This window comes from Miscanthus floridulus, chromosome 8 (genome assembly GCF_019320115.1).
Source record: "Miscanthus floridulus cultivar M001 chromosome 8, ASM1932011v1, whole genome shotgun sequence".
Taxonomy (NCBI): Eukaryota; Viridiplantae; Streptophyta; class Magnoliopsida; order Poales; family Poaceae; genus Miscanthus; species Miscanthus floridulus.
The window spans coordinates 178972400-178999619 of NC_089587.1; the positions used below are offsets into that span (position 1 = coordinate 178972400).

A 27220-nucleotide genomic window follows, 5' to 3' on the forward strand; every position below is an offset into this window, starting at 1 on the left:
TCGTTGTAGATTCTTGGGCCGGCCCATGAGTTACGTGCTGTCTGCTCGGGCCGAGCCTTGGCGTGGAAGCCAGTCCTCGAGGGACCCCGGGTTTATGAACCCGACACCTCTTCATCGATCTCCTCTCTATGGGCCCGGACTGTAAGTGACCCGTTTTGCTTTCTTGTTCGCCGTTGGTATTTTATGAAAAGAAAGGGGTAGACCTTTCCAGGTTTAGCCACGCTACAGACGCTCCACTGCTCCTACTGACGCGTGGGGTCACCAAACCAGGTCTCACGTGTTCTTGACAGAAACATGCGGGTGAGTATGTTGGCAGGTCTGTCGCCATTCCTTATTAACGCAATACCAGAACGGCACGGCGAGTTTTGGAAGGGACGCGTCAGATGGGGCCGGGCTCGGTGTGGGTTTTTCCATTATAATGACAATTCTAGAAATTGCTTTGATCGAAGTCACGGATTCCTCCTTCCTATTTGCCTTGATTGACTTCCATATTTGCCGTGATTGACTTCCATTGGTTTCTATTTTACCGTAGACTACGGGATGTGTTAGAAATTGCCTTGATCGGAGTCACGGATCCCTTCTTCCTATTTGCCTTGACTGACTTCCATATTTGTCTTGATTGACTTCCATTGGTTTCCATTTTACCGTAGACTGTGGGGTGTGTGAGGCGTGCGTTGAAGCTTGGGTGAGGGAGATCCAAATAACGTTGGCCATCGGATCAAGTTGAAGTCTGTGAGAAAGGATTAAGAGACATAGATTTTAATGATACGGTAATCCTGGGTACAATTTCGTTGGTGCATAATGGTTGTAGTCTCTCAGCGGGAGACTTTTTTTTAGATCTAGTATAGTTTTGATTGGTCCCTTATAGTAGAGATGCTAAACATATGTGACGTATCGCTGTATCAGTTGTTGGAATCATCGGCACTCTTAAACATATGTTATGTATCACAGCCTATTCGTTTGGCTGTGGCTTGTCGTAAACGATTATAAATTTTCAGTCAGAATAGTATTTTTCTCTCACACAAACTAGCCAGCGGTACTTCTTCATGTATCAACAACGATACGAACCAACCAACCGAACAGGCTATCAGTTGAGTTGTTGGAGCGCAAGACAAAAAAACACTCTAGTGCCCACACAAATTCCCAATGACCAGCCGAATTCTTTTAAAACAGAAGGCGAAATTGCTCTCAATACAGGTATATTCTTTTAAAACAGGAGGCGAAATTGTCAGGTTGGCAGAATTGGCCACGATACAGAGAAGACAAACAACAAACTGTTAAACCTCAACCTATCGTATGTGCTAACTTCAAAAAAGAATATCCTATTTGTTCTAGGCCGGATACATCACAAATACACCGTGGGGCTTCAGCATGTGGAAAAAAAAGGGAGAAATCTAGGACGATGATTTGGTGCTTGTATGCCTGCGGGTCCCTTGCTCTGCAAGTTCGATTGCCTTTCTGAAATACGAACAGCTCCGTGCCAATAACACGCGATGCCCCATGCCAATATGGTGTCTTGATCTTTACAAGAACAACTCTTCCGATAGCAGTTGTTGGACAAGGTACTGCCCGTCTGCCCCTCTGGTTCCTCGAGGTAGATTTTTTCATATGATAGTTCTGTAGATTATCGACAGCCTCAGACTGCATTTTGTTGCCTTGTTCTTTAGCTGGTAAGAAGCACCGTGATATTACATCCAGGATTTTCTTGAACTGTGACAGTGTGACCCATATTTCTTGTGAAGCGCAAAACCAGCCAGCCATCTGAGAGCACAAGAACCCCAGTAAACTGCATGCATGCACAAAAACAGGAGGTGAGTCTTGAAGTGAGTTTCTGCCTTGAGAAATGCTTGAAGAGCACAAGCAGTAGCGGTGGTATAGTAGCTGGAAGAGCATCGAGAAACATGGCAAGCCATTTCCATCCCTCAGCTAAGCCATGACGATGACTTACACCTTTGATTTCCAATGAAGTAAGGTGATCATTTCCAATGAAGTAAGGTGGTCATGCTTCTATTCTACTGTGATACATCGGTTTTCTGGGCAGAGGCTTATATATTAGATAAATTCGCTATCAGATAGATCATAGATGAAGGTACAAAGTGAGCACATAGCAATCATGTGGCTAAAGAACTGTACACACCTGAATCATTGCAGCATATACTTTGACATATGCAACAACATATGTCAGATAACTTAGTGCTCTCGAGCTGTCCATTTTCTTCCTGGTAACCTATCAATCTGCTTGTGCCTAAGAAATTACAGATATCATTTGAAAAATCTCAAGTTTAATTAACATATAATATTATAATAGTACATGACACAGCCTGGTCCATACAGCTGCTTCATCCAGTAACTAAAAATACATTAGAAATAGTTGTATTCAAGAAAAAACAAAAGAAATAGTTCTGAGCAGTACTTAAAACGTTTTGGGTGTTTTCCTAATCACATCTGCTATGAGAGACAGAAAATAAACAAAGTGCAGATATATTACAGAGTTAATTACAAACTTACATTTAAAGCATGCAGATGCTTTGGAACTGTGTATATGCAAACTCTGTTGAACTCAGCTAGAAGATAATTCATGGCATCTGGTACCTGAGAAAAGAGACATCAGATCAAGTCATGAAATGTAAGATATCAATAATAATCTTAGCGATTGTTCCTAAAATATTCCCAATATCTCAAGAGTACAGCAGCAAATATTGTCATAATAACTATAAGGGACATCTTCGTATTGGTGGGCTTATCTTAATTAAGTTAAACTAATGTCTAATGTAACATCACAAGTGTCCCAACTCCCAAGTGGCCAGGTCATAGGAAATATGAAAAGTCCTGTTATTGTGATGGGTTAAAATTACAGCCAGGTAAACGACAGATGAATTTTAAGACTCAGTTGCCTTGTGTCACTGGCATCACCCATGTCTATATCTAAGTTTCTCACAGATAGGAAGCTGAGCGTGACCATCCTAAGTTTCCACTGTTCACCGTGTCCAAGAACACATCACACACATTTCATCCAGCTGTCATGTTCCACCTTATTATAACATGATTGCAAATAAGATTCCTGACCTGACTATTTTATTTTTTGGTGACATAACAGTATAATTCCCAAGCTTCAAACTTACAAAAATAGAAGTTCCTCATAATTCTATTCCTCACACTTAAGTAAGAAACAATACTTCCAAACTAGAACTAGAAGCAACCAGTTTCAAGTACCAATAAAACCAGTAACCAAGATTGCAATATGTGCTCTTGTGCCTTTTGAAATATGTAGGAGCTCTCAGAAAATTTCAGGCTGCCAGAATCTTGGTCAACTACATCAGTGGCGGAGCATGCTCCAAGATCAAGGGGGGGCTAATTCAATACTAGAAACATTATTGTCCTAATTTCAATTGTACAAAACACCGTCATCGATTCACCTAAGTAAGTAGTATGGGCCTGAGAGTATTGTAGACCAGTGGCAACAAGTGAGATGGCATAAGTATTCGCACTTGGGAACTGAAATACTGAATGCAAAAGTTCGAGATGACTCCTAAAGTCTATGTTTAGCTCTCTGCTGCCCTTCAACTGGTGACAGGCTTTATCTATTTTAAGCTTCAGCAGCTGGCATACATCTATTGGAGCTAAGTGCCCTTCGTATCTGTTGGAGACAAACAAGGACCGGAGCCCAGTTTGGCCGCCACTGAGCTCCGCCCCTGAACTACATTGCAATGATCGATACTAAATTAACACCAGAAAAGTAGCAGCCATAAGAATTCAGTAGTGAGTGATGACTCGCAACTGATATATTTTGGAGACAAGAAATCCGGTTTGTGACTAATAGCATGGCATATCCACAGATCGGTACTAAACTAACAGCACCTAAGTAGCAATAATAAGAATTCAATGGTAAGTAAAGATTAATAGCAAACAATATTTTAAAATGACAAGATACCTGGTTTATGACTAATAGCATGACATATCCACACGCAAAGGCCAAATTTCCAAAGGTTTTCTCTGTTGTATTTCTACTCTTGACAACTGAAATAATCTGCATAGCATATCAGGTCAGTTATGTGAGTAAATAAATATTAAGAAGAATTAGATTATGTAAGAAAAAAATACAAACCATAGGATTACAAAGCCTACTTGATAAGAAGGCCAAGAAATCCTGAGTAGATGAAGGTGTTAAGCCTTTAGGTCCTAATAGCAAACCATAGGATTCAGTTGTGCTTATTGTTCGGTTAGAAGAAAAAGTGGAGGTGTGACCCGTTTGCGGAATCATCTAGCTAGAGTGGCGAGGGATGTGGTGTCATGCCAAAATGTGCCAAAGTTTGTGAGGAACATAATGTTGGGAGAGAATGCAAGAGGGAAAAAGAATAGGATGGATGCTAAGGAACATCGCCTCTATGGAAAAGGCGATTATGGAGGAAGCATATGGAGATGATAGAAGGTCTAGCATTTCTCGTGATGAAGATGGGCAGCTTGAATGAGCATTAAGAGAATCAATGAGGGAGATAGAGAGGTGTTAGCTATTCACCATTGTGTGGGGCAAGCGGCAACAGCCCACCTGTACGTACTGAAAGATGCAATACGCCACTTTTAGGGAGAGCAAGTGGCTCGAGTAGTCAGACTACAAGTAGTAGGTTCGACCGGAGTCCTAGTGTTTCACAAACTTCATTTGATTTAGATTTGGCACGTAGTAAGGTATCGTCGCAGCCTAGGGTCGGCATTATGCTGCAAGGTGATTCCAAAGTGAGAATTGGAAAAACTTAGTCGAAGTGGTTCCATGCTAATGATATTCCCGGAAGGAAAGCTAACTGCCCATATTTTGTATTGGCCGTTAAATTAACCCAACAACTTGGAGGAGTGACTATTCCATCAGGAAGACAAATAAATGGTTCTTTGCCAGATATGAACTATGAAGATATGTTAGCTCAGATGGAAGAGTATAAGGAAAATTGGGCTCGATATGGAGTCGCTGTGACGTGTGATTCATGGATAGGACCATTCAAGATGTGCATCATTAAATTCATGATATTTTGCAATGGCCGCATGTTTTCCGTGAATGCAACCGCTCATTCTCGAAATGATACGCTCATAAATAAATGCAACATTTTGAAAATGATCGGTTGCATTTACGAAACTATGGAAAAGCACGCAGCCATTGCAAAAAAATTGATTGTGCACATCTTGAATAGTCCTATCCATGAATCACACATCACAGTGACTCCGTATCGAGCCCAATTTTCCTTATACTCTTCCATCTGAGCTAGAATATCATCATAGTTCATATATGGCAAAGGTCCATCTATCTGTCTTTCCGATAGAATAGTCACTCATTCTCCAAACTGTTGGGTTAATTTAACGGCTGATACAAAGTATGGGCAGTTAGCTTTCCTTTTAGGAATATCATTGGCATGGAACCACTTTGACTAAGTTTTTTCAAGTCTCACTTTGGAATCCCCTTGGAGTATAATGTCCACCCTAGGCTGTGACAGTGCCTTACTACGTGCCAATTCTAAATCAAATAAAGTTTATGAAACACTAGAACTCCAGTAGGACCTACCAGTTGTAATCTGACTACCCGAGCCACTTGCTCTTCCTAAAGGTGACGTGTTAATATTGCATCTTTCAGTACCTACAAGCGGTCGACTGCCGCCTACTGCACCCAATGGTGAATAGCCAACACCTGACCTCCCTGTCTCCCTCATTGATTCTCTTAATGCCCATTCAAGCTGCCAATCTTCATCACAAGGAGTGTTAGCTAGCATCTCCATACGCTTCCTCTATAATTGCCTTTTTTCGCATAGAGACGATGTTTCTTAGCATCCATCCTATTCTTTTTCTCTCTTACATTCTCTCCCAACATTATGTTCCTCGCAAACTTTGGCACATTTTGGCATGACACCACATCCCCCACCACTACAGCCAGATGATTTCGCAAACAGGTCACACCTTTTCCTTCTAACCGAACAATAAGCAAAACCGAATCCATTGTTTTTCCACTTATCTCCATGACTCCAAGGCTCCCTAATTGGTCCTCGTAGATGCACCTCAGTTCCTACAATTCAAAAGAAAGAAAATGAATTAACTTGGTACTAAAATGTGATTTAACTTATATTGAACTGAAATCTTAGCAAACTGAGAATTAACTATTTAGAACCTCACCAAACAAGTGTGGGCTGTGCACAAAATAAATTAGGGTATGGAGTAAAACACGTGCAGCAAGGATGACAATATTAAATATACACAAATGCAATATTTCATTATCCAAACAATTAACCAAATCATGAGAAAATTCAACATAGCATTGATCAAAGAGTGAGCAAACACTAATCACAAGAACTATCCACAAACCATAGTTTTGTAGCCCTACAAATACTCATCAATGATGCTAACATGCATTTATATATACAATATTTATACAACTGCATGCTTGGATTGCAAGGTGATACCAGGGGAGTGTGTTGTTTCTCAACATAAGCTTTTGGTGGCAGATTTTTGTTTTCAGGTGCGTGCCTGTAGGGATAAACAAGCTAAGATTGAAAAAACAAAGTGGTGGAAATTGAAAGGGGAGACGTCAGAGGTATTTAGGGAAAGGGTTATCAAAGAGGGCTCTTGGAAGGAAGAAGACAACATAAACAACATGTGGGACAAGATGACAACCAACATTTGGAAGGTAGCCTCAGAGGTGTGTGGAGTAACTAAAGGAAGGGGACGCGAGGCTAAAGATACTTGGTGGTGGAACGAGGAAGTCCAAAGGGCTATTAAGGAGAAGAAAGAATGCTATAGACGCTTGTACCATGACAGGAGTGTGGACAACATAGAGAAGTACAAGGTGGCAAAGAAGACTGCAAAGCGAGCTGTAAGTGTGGCAAAGGGTAGAGCGTACGAGGATCTTTACCAACATTTGAGTACGAAGGAAGGAGAGAAGGACATTTATAGGATGGCTAGGGTTCGTGAGAGAAACACGGGACTTCAACCAAGTTAAGTGCATTAAGGATGAAAGGGAGCATCTCTTGGTGAAGGAGGGTGAGATCCGACATCGATGGCAAGAGTATTTTGACAAATTGTTCAATGGTGAGAATATGGACACAACCTTTCAGTTGGATGACTCTTTTGATGATACCAATAGGCGCTTTGTGCGGAGAATCCAAGAATCTGAGGTCAGAGAGCCGTTGAAAAGGATGAAAGGAGGTAAGGCGATGGGACCGGATGGTATCCCAATTGAGGTGTGGAGATACCTCGGGGACATAGCTATAATATGGCTAACCAAGCTGTTCAACCATATTTTTCGATCGAACAAGATGCCTGATGAGTGGAGGAGAAGTATATTGGTACCGATCTACAAGAATAAGGGGGATATTCAAAGTTGTACGAATTACCGGGGAATTAAGTTGATGAGCCATACTATGAAGCTATGGGAGAGAGTTATCGAGCATCGCTTGAGAGCAGTAACGCGGGTCTCTATGAACCAATTTGGTTTCATGCCTGGAAGGTCAACCATGGAAGCTATTTTCTTAGTAAGACAAGTTATGGAGTGGTATAGGGAGAAGAAGAAGGACCTACACATGGTTTTTATTGACTTGGAGAAGGCTTATGATAAAATACCAAGGAATGTTATGTGGTGGGCTTTGGACAAACATAAAGTCCCAACGAAGTACGTCGGGCTCATTAAGGACATGTACAACAATGTTATGACTAGAGTTCGAACAAGTGATGGAGACACGGATGACTTCCCGATTAGGATAGGACTACATCAAAGGTCAGCTTTGAGCCCTTATTTGTTTGCTTTAGTGATGGATGAGGTCACAAGGGGCATACAAGGGGACATCCCTTGGTGTATGCTTTTCGCGGACGATGTAGTGCTAGTTGATGAAAGCCGGACAGGAGTGAATCGGAAACTGGAGTTATAGCGGGAGACTTTGGAGTCCAAAGGTTTTAGACTCAGCAGAACTAAAACTGAGTATATGAGATGTGACTTCGGCACTACTACTCGGGAGGAAGATGTTAGTTTGGAAGGTCAAGTAGTGTCTAGGAAGGATACCTTTCGATATTTAGGATCAATGCTACAGAGAGACGGCGATATTGATGAAGATGTTAGCCATAGAATCAAAGCAGGGTGGATGAAGTGGCGGCAAGCGTCTGGTGTCCTATGTGACAAAAGGGTACCACAGAAGCTAAAAGGCAAGTTTTATAGGACGACGATTAGACCTGCTATGTTGTATGGTGCAGAATGTTGGCCTACGAAAAGACGACATGTTCAACAGCTAAGTGTCGCGGAAATGCGTATGTTGCGTTGGATTTGCGGTCATACAAGAAGGGATCGAGTTCGGGACGATGATATACGTGAGAGATTAGGGGTTGCGCCAATTGAAGAAAAGCTTCACCAACACCGGTTGAAATGGTTTGGACATGAGCAACGGAGACCTCCAGATGCACCGGTGCGTAGTGGAATCCTAAGTCAGGATAGTAACGTGAAGAGAGGCAGAGGAAGACCGAAGTTGACTTGGGTAGAGGCAATAAAAGGAGACTTGAAAGGATGAAATATACCCAAAGACTTAGCCTTAGATAGGAGTGCTTGGAAGACAACTATTCACGTGCCTGAACCTTGATTGCTTCTGATGGGTTTCAACTCTAGCCTACCCCAACTTGTTTGGGACTTAAATGCTTTGTTGTTGTTGTTGACATACTAACTGATTATTTAGATAATTTACCAAATATTCACACTATTCTTTTTGGATAGAGGAAAACTACAAAAGTTAGCCTACAGTAGTATGACGCTACTGTAAAAATTGCAGAGCAACTAGAGTTAACATGCAACTCTTAAAATGCTACACCAAAAACGCTAAAACCATTTTTAGTTTTCCAATAGGAGTGTTTCCTAGGCATGCCTAGCATACTGAGAAACCTACTCCCTCCGTCCCATTGAGTTTGTCGCTCGGGAACTGGGATTGTGAGGGGGGCACGGTTTTCCAACGACAAACTCAATGAGACGGAGGGAGTACAGAGATACTTCACACATTCTATTAATTAGCTAGTATTACATTGACACAAAGAAAAAAGCTCATATTTGTTACACTAACACATAGACAAAGCTCATATTACAGTACAAATATGTGCTGGATAAAAGTAAAACCACTGGAAAATAGTCAAATGCCGTGCAAAACCATTGTAGTGCACCGCCATTGCAAAATCCTATACAAGTTCGCCTGTTTTACTCAAAACATCAACGGCTCCATCAGAGTAGCTATCACTGCCTTTCCCTTCCCCTTGCCGCAATGTTGGCGCTCCGTCGCAGCCGTTCTGCCTTGCTCACCAATGGCTTTGGGATCTGGTTCTTCTATCCTCACCACAACGCTGTGACAGCCAAGCGATGGAGGGTGCTTGGTGGGCAATGGTGGCAGCGCGCGAGCAAGAGGCGTGTCGGCTGCTACAAGGGCAATGTGGCCTAGACCTCAAGTACAGAATTGTACAGAGTGAGTTCTAGTCCAGTGGAGTACTAGTACTAGTATTAGTGAGTACTACTCCTGACAGTAATGCTACAAAGCTGACACACCATGCAGTTTGTTTGTTTGATGCAGAAACAAGACTGGACTGAACTCTAATCTTCAGACTACATCATGACCATGAAAAAGAAAAGGTGTGTGAGAATAATTACGGATTATTTTTGCAGTTTGTTTGTTTGATGCAGAAACAACGTTGACTGAACCCACCATTACGGATGCTATCAAAGAGTACTTCCTGTTTCGTAATGCATGAGACACTGAAACTACTCATGGGAGGTGAAGGGCAAGGAATCGAAGTGGCTTGCGGGGAGAGCGTGAGGTACTGACCACGTCATGCCTGCAGCATCGTATGCGGACGGAGAGGCAAGGCGCGGAGAGGTCAGAGCCCGCGGCGGCGGAACTGGAGGCTGCCTCGTCCCCAACGTCCACCGCGCGGGCGCAGAAGCTTCTCCCACCAGCCGGACCGCTTGAGCCGTCGCTGGACGGCGAGGGATGGCGCGGTGTCGCTGGCCGCGGGCGGAGCTGGGCGAGCGGGCCTGCGGCGCGGCGCTGGCCAATTTGGGAAGGAAAAAGTCTAGTTTTACTCTAATATCAACTCTAAAATAAGGTAAACTGCTCCCCTCAGCTTTAAAACCGTTTATTTTATCTTCTAATCCGGTTATAGGTGGTTTTTAAAGACAATTTTGTTATTTATTTATTTATTTTAGCTGAATTTGTAAAAAATTATAATAAATCATAAAACAAAAAATCAAATTTTCTTAAACTCCACGTCATTAGATCTACACAGTAAATATATAATATGGTATGTTTTAGTATATTTTTTTTAGCTTTAGATCTATGATTTTCTGTAATTAATTCAAAGCTTGAGTTTCTATGGTCCAATCATGGTGAAATTCTTATGGTGGGCTAACTATTATATGATTAAATTATAGTAAAATTTTCATGCTCATTAGATTATGTATAACTGAGTTATAGATTTATTTAGTTTTATATTTGCTAAATAGTTTTAAAATAGTAAAAAGTGTGTAAAAGTATAAATGAGTATGGAATTTGTACTACAATTAAAGCATGCAATAATTAGACGGACATAATTGGACTATAGAAACTATGAATTAATTACGAAAAAACATAGATATAAAGCTACAGCAAAAACTTTGTACTAAAGCATACCATATTATATATTTACTGTATAGATCTACTCATGTGGAGTCCAAAAAAATAGATTTTCTATTTTATGATTTTTCTTTGATTTATTATGATTCTTCAAATATTCGGCTAAATTAAATAAAAAAGAAAAAGACAAAACCGCCTTTGAAAACCACATATAACAAGGTCAGGTTGGTAAAATGAACGGTTTTAAAAGTTGAGGGAGGTGGTTTACTCGATTTTCGAGTTCAGGGAGGAAAACTAAACTTCGAGGATAATTTAGAGAGGTAAAATGGACTTTTCTAGAATGAAATGATTTCTTCGAGGAAAACTAAACTTGTGGGCCTTTTGGCGCACAGTTGGGCGGGATACCAAATTGGGCTGAAATATTTGACCAATATAATTTCTTTTGGATTTCGGACTTTTCGTCGAAATTTCACCAAAATTTCCCACGAGACAATGCGGGGGCAGCCCCGAGGGGACTAAAAGATGGCCATGGGCTATGGCGGCGCGCGAACCCGAGACGGATGAGAATAGAACGAAGGTGGTGATACAAAGGGCCTTCACGGGCACACAATGCTACTGGCTACTCCCTTAGCTCCAAATTACAAGTCGTTTAAACTTTTTTAGTATATCTATTTTGTTATGGATCTAGATATATTACACAGTAAAATAAATATACCAAAAAAATTAAAGCGACTTATCATTTGAAATAGAGGGAGTATGTCCTAGCGTGGACCGCGTGTGCCGCGACGGGGAGCTTGGGCGGGAGTGGAGAACTTGAACGGCAGCGAGCGTGAAATGCAGCAGCTAGATTGGGCGCGGCCTTGACACAGGGAGCTTAGACCAGTGTCCGGTGGAGAGGCACCGGCGGGGAAGCCGGCAAGCGCAAGCGAGAATAGGAGCGCAGGGGAGAAGAACGGGTGGTTTGGTTTTTTTAGAGTCTCTCTTTTGCGGAGGGCACAATGTGTGATTGGGCCATTAAATACCGGCGGTCCATGGGCTGAGAAATCTTTTTGGGCTGAGAAACCTTTTTGGGTTCCTAACGTCCGACCCTGGACGCTTGTAGTGATAAAAACTGATTCACTATGTGCTCGGGTACTTGCAGCAAGATATTTCCCAGGAGGTGAAGTTCTTAAAGCCAAACCAAGGAGCAACATGTCATACACATGGCGTAGTATCCTATCTGGTCTGGATTTGCTAAAGAAGGGCATCATATGGCGTGTTGGAGATGGAGCTAATATCCGCATATGGGAAGATGAATGGCTTCCAAGAGATCAGTCTGGTCCGCCTTTTACACCGAGAGGTCCAAATTTGCTGACACATGTTAATGAGCTGTTAGACCCGACCAATGGTACCTGGGATGAGGCGTTGGTCAAAGAAATGTTTTGGGATGAAGATGTCGAATGCATTCTAAGCATACCGGTACATGAAGGCATGGATGATCTGGTTGCTTGGCACTTCAATACCAATGGACAGTTCACTGTGAGATCGGCATATAAGGTATTCATGGAAGATAGAAGAAGTATGGAGCGCAGAGGAGGGGGCTCTAGCTCGGCAACTACTAGCCGGGTAGATGATCCTTTCTGGAAGCGAGTATGGAACTTAAGCTGCCCAAAGAAGATGACTCATTTCCTGTGGCGCATGGGGCATAATATTCTGGCACATCGGGTCAATCTGCGGAAATGTGGAATGAAACTGGACACAGGGTGTGTTATGTGTGGCCGTTATGATGAAGATGGAGCACATCTTTTCTTTAAATGCAAGAACGTTGGACATGTTTGGGCTGATTTACAGTTGGAAGGGGTGCGACAAGAATTGTCTGGACTGCAGCAAGGGAGACGATAGAAGCAATACTGAAAATGAAGCCGGAGATACAGAGCCGAGTGATCACTCTACTCTATCTGTGGTGGTCTGAACGCTGCGGTGTAAGGGAAGGTGGGCAGCAGAGAAGCAGCGGTCATCTGGCACAGCTGATCGGCTCATATGCAGCGGAGTGATCACCATTTAAAAAGGCAAAGAAGTTTGAGAACCGGATACAGGCTCGGAAATTATGGAGGTCGCCACCGGAAAATGTTGTCAAGATAAATTGCGATGGAGCCTTTTCTGCCAATGCGTGACCTGGAGGTTGGGGATTTGTGATCGTGAATGGGATGGTGGTGTAATTAGCGCCGGTTATGGAAAACTGGAACATGTAGGGGAAGCCATGCTGAGATTATAGCCTGTCTACAAGCCATACAAAGAGCGGCTGATCTGGGGGGTTCAGAATGTGATCCTCGAAACAGATGCATCCATGGTGGCGCAAGCGGTGAAGTCTGCGGATTATGATCGCTGCTCTGCAGGTGGCCTGATTTGGGAGCTGAAGGACCCTGCTAGCTAGTAATTTTGTTTCCCGTACTGTAAATCACATCCCTCGTTCTTGTAATGTGGTAGCTGATAGCCTCGCCGCCCTAGGGGCAAGTTTGAGTCTGGGTGCTGCTCCGGTCATGGACAGCATTCCAGATTGTACTTGTGTACTGGTTGCCAATGATTTGGCGTATGAGTAATGGAGTGTCTTCCATGTTAAGAAAAAAAAGGGGATAAATCCCGACATCCTGTACCATCTTCAGGCTAACCGTTTGGCGTTTTTTTCACGTCTTTAAAAAACCAGAGCGCTCATAGCGGCAAAAATGTTCACCAGCATCAAAAGAAGAAGAAACTTGAGCTCAACGGAGACGCAAATTTGTCTCACTCCATTCACTTTAAATTATTTTTGGGCAAATAAGAAGATATGTCCTTTTGTGCTCACTGTTCCTTCTTAGTATTTTATGATTGAAATCGTATTTGTGTGTTTCTCTAAAGCTCGTTTGGATCTATTAGTGCTAACAGCGAGCAACTAAAATCAGTAAGTGCATCTCAAATAGTTCGCTACCGGAAATAGCAGATTTGCCGAGTGCAAAAATATTTGCTGAGTGCATTCTGTCGGGCACTCGGTAAATAAGCTCTTTGCAGGATTTGCCGAGTGCAAAAATATTTGCTGAGTGCATTCTGTCGGGCACTCGGCAAACAAGCTCTTTGCCGAGTGCTGCAAAAAACACACTCGGCAAAATAATGGCATTTGCCAAACAAACTCTTTATCGAGTGCTGAAAAAAAAACACTCGACAAACTAGGAAAAAACAATCGGCAAAACAGAGACACTCGGCAACAAACCGTCACGTGGACATCCGTTAGTTAGTGTGCCGGTCGTTAGGAATTTGCCGAGTGTCCGTTAGTGGCACTCGGCAAAGAAATAAGTTTGTCGAGTGTTTTTTTTTTGCACTCGGCAAAAAAATAAGTTTGCCGAGTGTTTTTTTTGCACTCGGCAAATAAATAAGTTTTTATCTCTTCTGACAAACTTTTTCTACTCTCCACATACAACATGTAGTACTCCATGTTAAGATTTGGTATATTTCTAGATATGTTTGCTATGTTTAATTAATTTATTGTATTTCAAGGAATTTTTTTGGTATAAGTCAAATTTGAACTGCAAGTGATTCAAATAATAGAATAAAATGAGTAGAAAAATGATATTCATGTTATTGAGTCTAGTGTGAGGCCTTATCCGAAAAATGAAAAGAAAGTTCGAACATCTTGTTCAGGAAACACGACCACAAACATGTGGCCGGATGGTTTTTAAATTCTAAAAAAGCAAACGAAATCTAAAAATCATGAGATTTGTCAAGATCTCATAATATCATACGTGGAGGCTGTGGTAAAAAATTAAGAAGGTTTCGCATAATTTGTCATGTACGATGTTTATAAACTAAAGTATGTCACAAGAAGAATCGTAGCATTGAGAAGGATTCTGTAAGATTTGAAGTCAAAGTGACGGTCGAATTGGGGTTTGACTTCAAAATTTTTTGTATAGGCAATAGAGAACATAGATTGATTCATGTGTAATTTTGGTAATTTATTGGATCCGTTTGATAATTTTAATTTATTAAGTGTAATTATAGAATTTTAATTGATATAAATTAAATTTGAGCTATAACTGCATAAAATAATAAGTTTTTTTCTCTTCTGACCTTAAAACTTTTTTTACTCTCCACATACAACATGTGGTACTCCATGTTAAGATTTGGTATATTTCTTGATCTGTTTGCTATATTTAATTAATTTATTGCATTTTAAGGAATTTTTTTTGGTATAAGTCAAATTTGAACGGCAAGTGATTCAAATAATAGAATAAAATAAGTTGAAAATGATATTCATGTTATTGAGTCCAGTGTGAGGCCCTACCCGGGAAATGAAAAGAAATTTTAAACATCTAGCCCCACACACGCGCAGTAGTTTAGGGTTTGAAAATGAAAAAAAATAAAACGGGTTTGTCGAGTGCTAGATCGTGGGCACTCGGCAAACCTCCCTCATAAGCACCCCGGCCGCACACACACTCACACAGACAGTCACGCCCGCACACACACGCCACGCCGCCGCTGTCCCGTGCCTGCACCCCGCCGACGGCGTCTCGTGCCCGCGCCACGCCACGCCCTCCCATGCCCACGCCACGCCACGCCGCCGCCGTCCCACGCCATGCCTTCCCCCGGTCGTCGCCCCGTGCCCCGGGCCACCACTGGCCTCCCTTCCCCGCCGCTGCCCTGAGACCCCACCGTCGCCTCTCGGATCTCCCTGCGCCAGGCCCCTCGCCGGCCCCCGATGGCCGGCGCCCTCCCTCCGGCGCGCTCCCCTCCAATGCAGGACCCTGCCTGCAAGGTTAGTCGACGTTCGTCCTCTTCCTCATCTGTGAATCAACAGCACTATTAGTAGCTATGGCCTGGGAAAAAACCTGCAAATCATTTAGTGATCAGGAGTGCAAATCATATCTAGTGTCCAGGAGCTAGCTAGCCATCTTCTCTTATAGCTGCACATACAATTTAGAATTTCAAGCTTGATAATTCATCTTGATTCTTGTTAGTACTAGCTAGCACTAAGTAATTGGTCAAATGATTAGTCACATTTGTGACTTGTTAACAAGACCATCATACCTCATTCTGATGTACAATACTTTATTAGGTTTAGATTATTGATGAACCGGACAAACCAATTGAGCCACGTTTACTTACTCATCAGAGAACATGATCAGCTGATTGTTTCAGCTAGGCTATATATAAATTAACCCCTAGTTTGGTAATAATACTTGCATTGCCAGTCAAAGCAATGTAGCAATTGCGTGTTTAATATGCATGCAGTGATCAGTTGGAGTTCGAATGTAATCCAAGTCTATTGTCAGGTGTATCTTTCTGGTAGATGGTGCCAAAGAAAAGTTTTGCTACTTGTGCTAAACCAATCATGTCCGTCATTTTGTCAAGTTGCCAAAGAAAAGTTTTGCTACTTGTGCTAAACCAATCATGTTATAATTTGGTTATAACATGGTTTGTTTTATGTAATAATAGGTTATGCGGCCACCGCTCCCTACCCCGCCCTGCCGCCGCCGTCCGTCGCTCCGTGCCTTGCCCTCCCGCCGCCCCACACCTTGGACCTACCGTGGTTTTGCAAGGTATAACATGTGCATGTGGTTATCGCCCATCGTTTTGTTGGTTTGGTGTGTATGTGGTTGTCGGCCATCGTGCCATTGGTTTGTTGTAGGTTTTGGTTACCTCACCGTGCAGGGGAGGTGCTGCCGAAATTTACAATTGACACTATTATGTTCCTTTGTTGCAGGAGAGGCTATTACAAAGATCATTCCCCACCACCCTCGACTCGTCACTTTGTAGGATAGCAAAGTGAGGCATCCTACACCCCTCTTTCCGTATGATGTTCGTATATCACGTAACCTAGCTAGGAGTCTCCCGTTAGAAAGATATACGGTTGGAAATATGCAGATCTTTGCATATCTATAACCGTATCTGTTTTAAATTGTCCACGTTTTTTGGACAGCCCGAGTATGTGTAGATGGGGTTAGTTTCCATGCTCTACTCTGATCCGAGACAAAGTTTCGGTAGCATCTCCCTATTGTTCTTCGGATACACAATCTTTCTACTAGGACGTGTATTTGGAGAACAACGGGAAGGTGCTGCTGAAATTCTATCTCGGATAGGAGTAGAGCATGAAAACTAACCTCATCTACACATCCTCGGGTGGGATTAGGACCTATCTTCACCTATTAGACTGCCACATAGGGACCTGTAGATGCAATTGATTTTTATATTACTTGCTGATATGTTAGAGGATGGATGACCGTGAGTGGATGTACACGGGCCGCTCTAGTCAGGGTTCGTTGATCGATGAATGGATTAAGAAGACCGGTGCTTTCTTGGAACTAGCATTTGCAAGGGTTAAAGGAGCACGTGCCACTTGGTGTCCCTGCAGCATTTGTGCAAGCACGCGTCGACAAACAAAGGTGGTCATGGGTAAACATCTTTGCAAGAATGGATTTACGGCAGACTATACCCGGTGGATCTACCATGGTGAATCCGATCGTGTGAGAGACAAAGTCGTGAGACAATGCATCGAGGATTATGATGTTGATGTCGGGGTAGGAGACATGTTAAATGACTATCATGAAGCACACTTTGATGAAGGACGTAGGGAGGAGGAGCCAAAGCCAACCACAAAGGCGTATTACGATATGTTGTCTACGGCACAGCAACCCCTTCATGGGCATACCAAGGTTTCTCAACTGGATGGCAGGGTATTCACCGACAAGGCGCAGCGTGTCAAGGCCGAGCTTTGGGTAAGTCTTTCTCGCACTACATTGCTCAATACATCACATTGACTGGACATTCTTGAAATAATGACTAGATACATCGCGTCTATACGCAGGATTTCTTTAGATGCAAGGAGGGATATGAGGCCAAGGAGGATGTTGTGGCTGACAAAGCCGCTAAGAAACTCATCAAGGACATGCACTACGAGGCGCGCATCTAGGCCGTGATCCAATACCACACGGAAATTCTTAGAGTGAGGGTCCCTAAAAGTGCAGCAAGAACCATGAGGCTGACCCCAGAACAATACCTGAAGGTAAATATAGAACATTAATACTTATTTTTTCTTAGATTAATTACGCTTAATTTCATCTTCTTATATGTCATATACTTGATGACGTAGGTGCCTCCGTGGTAGTGTGCTTACGATCTGTAGTGCTGGGTCCGGATGGTGGACAGGTGGTACGACCCCGCGTGGGAGGAGAATCACAACACTTGTCGGGAGCGGCGTTTGCTGATGTCGGGTGCACCACACCATCAATGCAACCTCAACCTCTCAAAATACGTGGCTAGATGGGTACGCGAATTCATTTCTTTATTCTAACGCTCAATTCTGCATAATTTCTAATCATATTACTTTTTTGCAGTCAGCGGCACATGGTGGCGAGCCTTGCTCCTAGTTCATGGCATATGCTTTGGCCCATAAGGGCAAGGCAACGGCCGATGTCGCCTACAACCCGGAGGACCCACCCTCGGCGTACAACAACGAGTCCGTCCACAGCTGCCTCGATGCATACACACATGACCTTGATGGAGAAGTGGTCATGAGGGCGGTCCATGGGCCAGAGTATGATCCGAGCGCACATGACCTTGATGGAGAAGTGGTCATGAGGGTGGGAGGAGGCAAAAAGCATGGCCAGTTCTGGATTGGCGATGGCACAATCGACACGGCCAGTACTCCCACTCTCTCCCAGATTCGAGCACGGAGCACGAGTTCTAGCCCGACGATACGCCCATGGCCGGACTCTACATGGTTCTAGATGAACACACTCCAGGTTATTTCTATTTTATTCATCGTTTATTGATTTTTACATATTTTTGCATTGCATTGTAACATTGGGATGAAATACTGTAGGCTCAGCTGGAATAAGAAACAAGACGTCGGGAGGAGCTAGAGGCAGAGCGATAGAGGATGGAGGCAGAGCGGCTGCAGATGTTTGAATATATGAGGGGTGTTTACGCTGCAATCGGTCAACCTCTGCCACCAATGCCAGTCCCTCCTCCTCAACCTGCTCCAAATACTGTTTCAGGCACTGTGAGTCACTTCACAACCTTATAATCATCGTTTCAAGTTTATGCAGAATCAATCTTTTCTCCTTTGTGATGTGCGTATGTTTATAGTTTTTAATTTCTAGTTTATTTCTAGTTTGTAGTTAACCTTGTAATCACTGTTTCGTTCTCAATCACTGTAACTTAGCTACTTTTAGTTTCCGCAGAATTAATCACTTTTTCTAGTTGCTAGTTTATTTCTAATACTTGTATGTTTCATTCTCAATCACTGTTAATGATTTATCTCTTCTCCTTTGTGCAGAATCAATCTGCAGCATCGAATGAGCCTTATGATCGACAGTGGTCACGGTGGTCACTGTGGTCATAGTTTATTTGCATTCCTAATGAGCCTGGAGAGCGACTAGGAACTATGTACTTGTGATTCTGAAGTTTATTTGCATTTGTGATTGTGAAGTTAATTTGTATTTGTGATGTGATCAATATATCTATATGAACTATCTGTGATGCCTATTGTGAACTATCTATGATAGATGTGATGTTTATTTGAATATGGTACGTGGCTGTGACCAAACCAAATAAACTGGTTATATGTGGCAGCTTTGCCAAGTGTTACACTCGTTAAAAGGGCTATTTGCCGAGTGCAATGAAAAATACACTCGGCAAAGCGGACACGTGGTAAAAATCTATGCATTCTGGGGATAAAATGGCTTTTTTGCCGAGTGTATGCGCTGTGACACTCGGCAAAGAAGGCATGTTTGCTGAGTGTCAGCGCCTGGACACTCGGCAAAGAGACCAAAAGCTTGGTCTGGAATGGTCAGTCTTTGTCGAGTGTCTAGGATGTGACACTCGGCAAACATGGATTATTTGCCGAGTGTCGCGGCCGGGACACTCGGCAAATATGCATTATTTGTCGAGTGTCAGGGCTGGGGCACTCGGCAAACAAGGTCATGTTTACCGAGTGCCAAGGCTGTTAGACACTCGGCAAACACGCCGTGACCGTCTCTGCACCGTCACGTTACTTTTTTTGCCGAGCGTTGGTTTCAGCACTTGGCAACGTCTTTGCCGAGTGCCCGATAAAAAAACACTCGGCATATAAACTTTTGTCGTCACTATGTACGTCGTGTGTTGTTTGCCGAGTGTTTTTTAGGCTTCGCCGTGTACCTTGGACACACGACAAAGATCCTGTTTCAGGTAGTGGTTCTACTAGCTTTTAGCAAGTGGATGCGCTAACAATACGTTATTAGATGATGAAAGGGTGCTAATAGTTTATATACATCTCCAACCAACTATCCAATTACCTATTAATAGATGGATCTATATCTAGCTAATAGTTGATAGACTTTTAGCTAGTAGCTAGTTAACCACTAGCACTAATGAATCCAGACCATAATTCTCTGGCATCTTAGTACCTCGTGCTCTAATCAACATGCGCCGTTAGCCAACACGAGCAATGTTCTTCGGTCCCCCCTAACACGCTAACAACTGTCGCTGGTGAGTCCGGCGAGGTCGTCGTGATTCTACACTTTTATGTCGCCCACTCCAACTCATCACCAACCTTCTCCAGATATTTGTTTTGTTTTTACCACGTGCAGATGCGAATTAGGAGCACGCCACCGATCGATCTCATTAAAACATTATAAACATGCGCTCATCACACTCCTGGACGCGCGCCGTAGCAAACAGAGATTATTCCCCCGCACGCACACCATGTGGCTGGTGCCCTCCCTCCGTGCCGTTCTGTGCCTTTTGCTCGTCGTCGTCCTCGCCAGCCATCGCGAGCCCGCGGTGGCCATCACGCTGTCGACGTCATCGCGGTGGATCGTGGACCTGGCAGGGCACCGGGTCAAGCTGGCCTACGTGAACTGGCCGTTGCACCTGTAGCCCGTGGTGACCGAGGGGCTCAGCAGGCAACCCGTGGGCACCATCGCTGGGATGGTCTGTAGAAACTATTCTTCTCATAAAGCCATAGATCTAGTCAGGTACATCACGTAAATGTATAACATGTCCTAGTACATGCACTAGACAGAGATTAGAGAGAGAGGTAGTGTAAGGTTACCGACCATCGTAGGTTTTCGATCCGCTCGCGTCCACCATGGAATCGGTGTCTGCGCTAGGGCAACGATGGTCGGTGATGCGCGGTGGCGATCGGCGGTGAAGGCAGTGGAGTTGATGCAGTCCGGAGGCGGCGCGGTGCTGTGATGGAGGTGCTTCCTGTCACTGGCTGCACCTCTCACTAGATCGGGTTTAGGGTTTGTCGGTGGGGAGCTCGGCTCAGGCGAACCTCGTGACTTGAGCTGCCGGCCCTCACCTCTATTTATTACATAGTGTGACAGGGGCCCTTCAGCCATAGTGGGCTGAGCGCCCCCGATCAGGGCGCGGATCAAAGGTCCAACTGAGCCGTTGGGCCCAGTTCGGGATTAGAGATCAACCTAACAATCTCCCCCTTAATCTCCTACCATCTTTTAATTTCATATCATTTACTTTTATTCATTCCATTACAGATTAGCGCATAGAGCATGTTTCATCGTCACGGTCAATTATCGATAGATTTAACAGCTACAACACACCACTCTGTTCTTATCTTTGGGCCTTCTTTTGTCCAGGAATTATAGGCTTTCCATTAAACCTATGCCGGCTATATGTTCTCTGAACACGTTGGGTGGTAAGTCTTTTATAAGATGATCCGCGAGCATCTTTTTGGTACTTATATGCTCAAGACTTATGACATGATCCCGGACTTTATCTTTCACAACATAATACTTTATGTCAATGTGTTTAGCAGCACCACTTGACTTATTATTTTGAGCATACTGTACTGCCGGATTATTATCGTAGTATAACTTAAGTGGTCTATAGATGTCGTCAACCACCTTCAAACCGGGTATGAACTTCTTTAGCCAGTTCACCTGCCCCGTTGCCTCATAACATGCTACAAACTCTGCATACATTGTGGACGATGTAGTGACGGTTTGCTTTGAGCTTTTCCATGAAATAGCTACCCCTGCGAGAGTGAATACATATCCAGACGTGGATTTTCTATCATCTCCCACATAATCAGAATCTGAATATCCCACTATATAGAGTGAATCAGATCTTCTATACGTTATCATGAGGCCTTTCATTCCTTGCAAATAACGTAAGACTTTCTTTACTAATTTCCAGTGTTCTATTCCAGGATTGCTCTGGAATCTGCCAAGTAACCCGGTAACACATGCCAAGTCAGGGCGCGTACATACTTGAGCATATTGCAAGCTTTCGACAACTGAAGCATATGGAACCGCTTTCATTTGATCGATCTCATATTGGTTCCTAGGGTATTGAAAATCCCCATATCTGTCGCCTTTGACTATAGGAGCAGGTGAGGGACTACATTTGTGCATACTAAATTTCTTTAAGATTCTTTCTATGTATGCCTTTTGTGACAGTCCTAATACCCCTTTACTTATATCTCGGTGAATCTCGATCCCCAGAACGAATGAGGCTTCACCAAGATCTTTCATATCAAATTTTGAGGACAAAAACTTCTTCGTCTCCAGTAGTAGACTGACATCACTACTAGTAAGTAAGATGTCGTCCACATATAGGATAAGGAAGATAAATTTCTCATTCTTAAATTTTGCATAGACACAATTGTCCTCAACATTCTCTTTAAACCCAAAATTTCTTATTGTCTGATCAAACTTCAAGTACCACTGTCTTAAAGCTTGTTTTAATCCATGAATGAATTTCTTTAAGCGGCATCTCATTCGTTCTTTTTCTTTCATGACAAAACCTTTTAGTTGTTCTATGTAAATATTTTCCTCTAAGTCCCCATTGAGAAATATCGTCTTTACATCCATCTGATGTAAATCTAAATTATAATGTGCCACTAATGCCATTATAATTATGAAGGAATCCTTACATGAGACTGAAGAAAATGTCTCATTGTAATCAATCCCTTCTCTTTGCGTACAGCCTTTTGCCACAAGCCGTGCTTTATATCTCTCTATATTCCCTTGAGAGTCAAGTTTTGTTTTGTAGACCCATTTTTAGCCTACTATTTTAGCTTCTTTAGGAATTATTTCTAAGTTCCAAACTTTATTGGCATTCATAGATTTCATTTTATCTTCCATGGCCTCAAGCCACTTTGATGAATGATCATTTCTCATGGCTTCTTCAAACAAGGTGGGATCATTCTCCATTTGAAATTCCTCAGTGTTGTATACTTCATAGTCAGCAGGAACAACTGATTTTCTAACTCTTTGAGATCTTCTAGGGGCCTCCATATTTGGCACATCTCCTATTTGAGGCTATTGTTGCTCCTCCTCATATAGGTTCTATAGGATCCTAAAGAACAGGTTCCTCATCGTCATTCATTGTTGCTATAGGTGGAATAACAATAGGTGCTGGCACCATAGTATCTTGTACTGTCGGTGCAGCGACAGCAGGTAGTGAGAAAAATGGCTCATTAATCATCAGAGTGGGCGGATGCACCCGCTTCTTTTCAAGGTCAATTTCTCGAGCTACCATGCTCCCCTTCATCATTTCATCCTCTAGAAAGACAGCGTGTCTCGTTTTCACAAACTTTGTATGTCTGTCTGGACAGTAGAAACGAAAACCTTTTGACTTTTCTAGGTAGCCAATGAAATAGCAACTTACTATTTTGGGATCTAACTTCTCAATGTTTGGGTTAAATACTTTAGCCTCAGCAGGACTCTCCCACACACGTAAATGGTTTAGTGAGGGTACTCTTACTGTCCACAACTCATACGGTGTTTTGGGCACTGACTTACTTGGTACTCTATTGAGAACATGAATGTCGGTTTTTATCGCCTCCATCCACAGGCTCAACGGTAAGGTGGAGTAACTTATCATACTGCGCACCATATCCATCAGGGTACGATTGTGTCTTTCAGCTACTCTATTCTACTGAGGTTCATCCGGTGTAGAATACTGGGCTACTATGCCATTCTACTATAAGAACCTTGCAAAAGGTCCAGGAACTTAGCCATATGGGGTATGCCGACTGTAGTACTCCCCCCCCCACGGTCAGACCTGACTATCTTAATCTTTAAATTGTGTTGATTTTCAACTTCTGCCTTAAATATCTTAAATTTATCCAATGCTTCTGTTCTTTCTTTGATTGGATAAATGTAGCCATAACGGGAGTAATCATCTGTGAATATTATGAACGAATCATAACTATCCACACTCTTTATAGGAAACGGACCACAGATGTCTGTGTGAATAATCTATAAAATTTATGCGCTTCGTTTGGCATCTTTCTTAATTGTTTTACATACTTTCCTTTTATGCATTCTCTGCATTGTTCTAAATCTGAGAACTCTAATGGAGGAAGAATATCATTCTTAACTAGTCTTTCTAATCTCCCCCTCGAAATATGGCCTAAATGATAGTGCCATAATTTCGACAACGCATTATGAGCTCTCTTTTGTTTTCTATTTACATCCACAGACGAGGATACATTCTCATTGTCGCACGTAACGTTCCCATCATCGCATACAACATTCACTTCATCACGTAGTGATATCAAATAAAGCTCATTTGTCAGATAGCAATACCAACACATGCATTATTAAATGTTATCTTACATTTGTTATTTCTAAAATAGCAATCATATCCATCATTGTCCAAGTATGAAACACTAATCAAGTTTCTCTGTAAAAAGAGAACATAAAGAACATCTCTAAGTAAAAGTGTGAAGCCATGAGCAAGCTCTAGAGAAAGATCGCCAACGACTTCGACATCTGCTCGGACTCTATTTGTAACTTTAATGTGTCTTTCTCTTCTTTGCGTAGTCCTCGTCGAACAAAATCCCTATAAAAAATTAGCAACATGAACAGTTGCACCTGAGTCAATCCACCAAGTAGATTTCGAATACTGTACATACATGGATTCATTTATGAACGTAATAATGTTCTCACATTTCTTTGCAATGATCATCTTTAAGTAATCGGGACAATCTTTCTTATAATGTCCCGTCTTCTTGCAATAGAGACACTGGTCTTTCTCTACTGTGAACTTGTTTTGCTAAGGCTGATGCAGCATGGGATCCTTTCCCTTTGGCTTTGAGGAGGAGCTAGCATTATTATTCTTTTTCTTGTTACCTTTCACATAATTAATAATGCCACCATTGGCAGCTTTCATTATTTCCTCCTCTTGCACACACATAGCCATGAGCCTCTCTAAGTCCCACTTCTCGGGCTGTATGTTGTAATTGACAATAAAAGTATCAAATTCCTTTGGCAAGGAAGCAAAAATCAAATGGATAAGGACCTTTTCCTTGAGAGTCAGATCCATTGGTTTTAGCTTGGATGTCAAATTGCTCATCCTTAGTATGTGTTCTCTTATGCCACCATTTCTAGAGTACCTCTCTGTCACCAGCTGCTTTATCAGCTAGGTAGCATATGTCTTTGAAGAGCCAGTGAACTGACTCTTTATTCTATCGAGGTACTCGATGACGGTGTCACACTCTGGAATTGAGCCCACAATTGCAAGCTCAATCGTGTTCTTTATCACAAACATATATTTTTTGTTGGCAGTGACCCACTTCCTATGCTCAAGGTCATAGGACATTTTTTGGGATGCAAAATCCTTTTCTCTGGTTGCCCAAGCGGCATCAGCCTCGTTTGTCTTCCTCACTGGTGTCACAGGCTCAGTGGAACATGGTGAGGTGACTACCCAGTCCACCTCAGCGAAGATGAAGGCCAGGTCAATCTTTTTCTTCCACTCCGTGTAGTTGTCACCTTTGAGAGTGGGGATATCTTTGATACAACCCATCAAGTTGTATCCGCCGGAAACACAATTCATATAGAGTGAGAACATAAACATAATAATAACAATTGTATGCCTTAGTTCCAACGTTGGTCAAAACTAAAACATACAATTGTCTTCTACACTAATTCTACATCACTATTGGGAAGAAATAGAATTAATGCATGACAAAATATCCTAATATTGCCATTAATCAATGTTGGTCAGAATAATAACAATAGTATAATAAACTAAAACACATCCATTTTTCAAAATTAAATTCTTTCGTTGGTTTGAATTTAATAATGAAAATAACAACTTTAAATACGCAGCAGAAAAAATGAACTCATTTTCTTGAATTTTACCCAAAGGAAAAATTCGTTTTTCTGATTTCTTTTGAGTCATTTTTCATTTTTCAATTTTACTAAAAAAGAAAAAAGGAAAATTGGGCTCCCTCTTTACTGCTACTGGGCCCGAAACCGGCAATTCGGCTCGGCCCACCACCTCTGCGCGGCGCCCGGCCGCACCTAGGCCGCAACGTGGCCCTAGGCCAGCAAAGTGCCGTGACCGCGCGCGCCCACCTAGGCCGCGAAACGGCCCGCTCGATCTGAGCCGTCCGCGCCGATCCGACGGCCGAGCGGCGTTTTCGCAGGATAAAAAGCCCCTCGGCCGCGGTCGTCCCTAAACCCTAGCCCATTCTTTTCTTTGCTCTCTCTCTCTCTCTCTTCGCCGCTCTCCTCTCTCCTCCCCGCAGCGTAGCCACAGCGAGGTGAGTCCGAGCGAGCAAACGACGAAGGGCGAACAGAGCCTCGGCGCCGTCGCCGGCCCCCTCGCCGGCGAGCGCGCTCCCCAGCGGGTGAGCACGCCGCTGTCGAGCGGTCTGGCTACGGTGCCCCCTTGGCCAGAGCCTGGCGAGCAGCGCCCCCGGCTCGGCCTTCTTCTCTTCGCGCGTTAGCGAGCCGCACTACGGCAGTGTCAGCAACGGTCGAGGCAGGCCTCCCCTTCCCCTTCTTCCCCTTCTGATTTGTTCTTCTCGAATTCAACCGATTAGGGATCTAGGGTTAGGGTTTCGGGTTAGAGTTAGGGATTTGCTCTGTTCTTCTTCTTCCCGAATTAGTTTCGGGTTTAGGGTTCGGTTTCGAGTGGACTTGAAGCCGAGCCCTCCTCTTCTTTCTTTTACCCAGTTAGGGTTAGGGTTAGGAAAACCCTCTTCTTTTCTCAGATCCGAACGGATCTACTCTGTGTTTTATCGTTCACCCGTTCTAGATCTAAAACCCTAGAAAACACTGGCTCTAGTACCATTGTAGAAACTATTCTTATCACAAAGCCATAGATCTAGCCGGGTACATCATGTAAATGTATAACATGTTCTAGTACATGCACTAGACAGATATTAGAGAGAGAGGTAGTGCTAGGTTACCGATCATCGTAGGCTTTCGATCCGCTCGCGTCCGCCATGGAATCGGTGTCTGCGCTAGGGCAGCGACGGTCGGTGAAGACGGCGTCGGTGATGCGCGGTGGTGACCGGCGGTGAAGGCAGTGGAGTCCGGTGATGCAGTCCGGAGGCGGCGTAGTGCTGTGGTGGAGGTGCTTCCCGTCGCTGGCTGCGCCCCTCACTGGATCGGGTTTAGGGTTTGTCGGTGGGGAGCTCGGCTCAGGCGAACCTCGTGACTTGAGCCGCCGGTCCCCACCTCTATTTATTGCGTAGTGTGACAGAAACCCTCCAGCCATAGTGGACTGAGCGCCCCCGATCAGAATGCGGATCAAAGACCCAACTGGACCGTTTGACCCAGTTTGAAATGAGAGATCAACCTAACATGTCGTCTCCCTGGGGTTCAACTGCGTCCGCCTCACGTACCCGATCGCGCTGGCGACCGACGCTT

General features: G+C 43.3%; 1 long non-coding RNA gene across 1 annotated transcript; it reads right to left on the minus strand.

Moving 5' to 3' along the window:
* Window positions 1-2260: 2260 nt before the first annotated feature.
* LOC136474138 (uncharacterized) lies at window positions 2261-4589 on the minus strand. The gene is made up of 3 exons (XR_010762850.1): window positions 4126-4589; window positions 3932-4027; window positions 2261-2592 (listed from the first exon to the last, which is right to left on the minus strand). It is a non-coding gene; the product is annotated as an uncharacterized lncRNA (long non-coding RNA).
* Between the last annotated feature and the right edge of the window lie 22631 nt (window positions 4590-27220).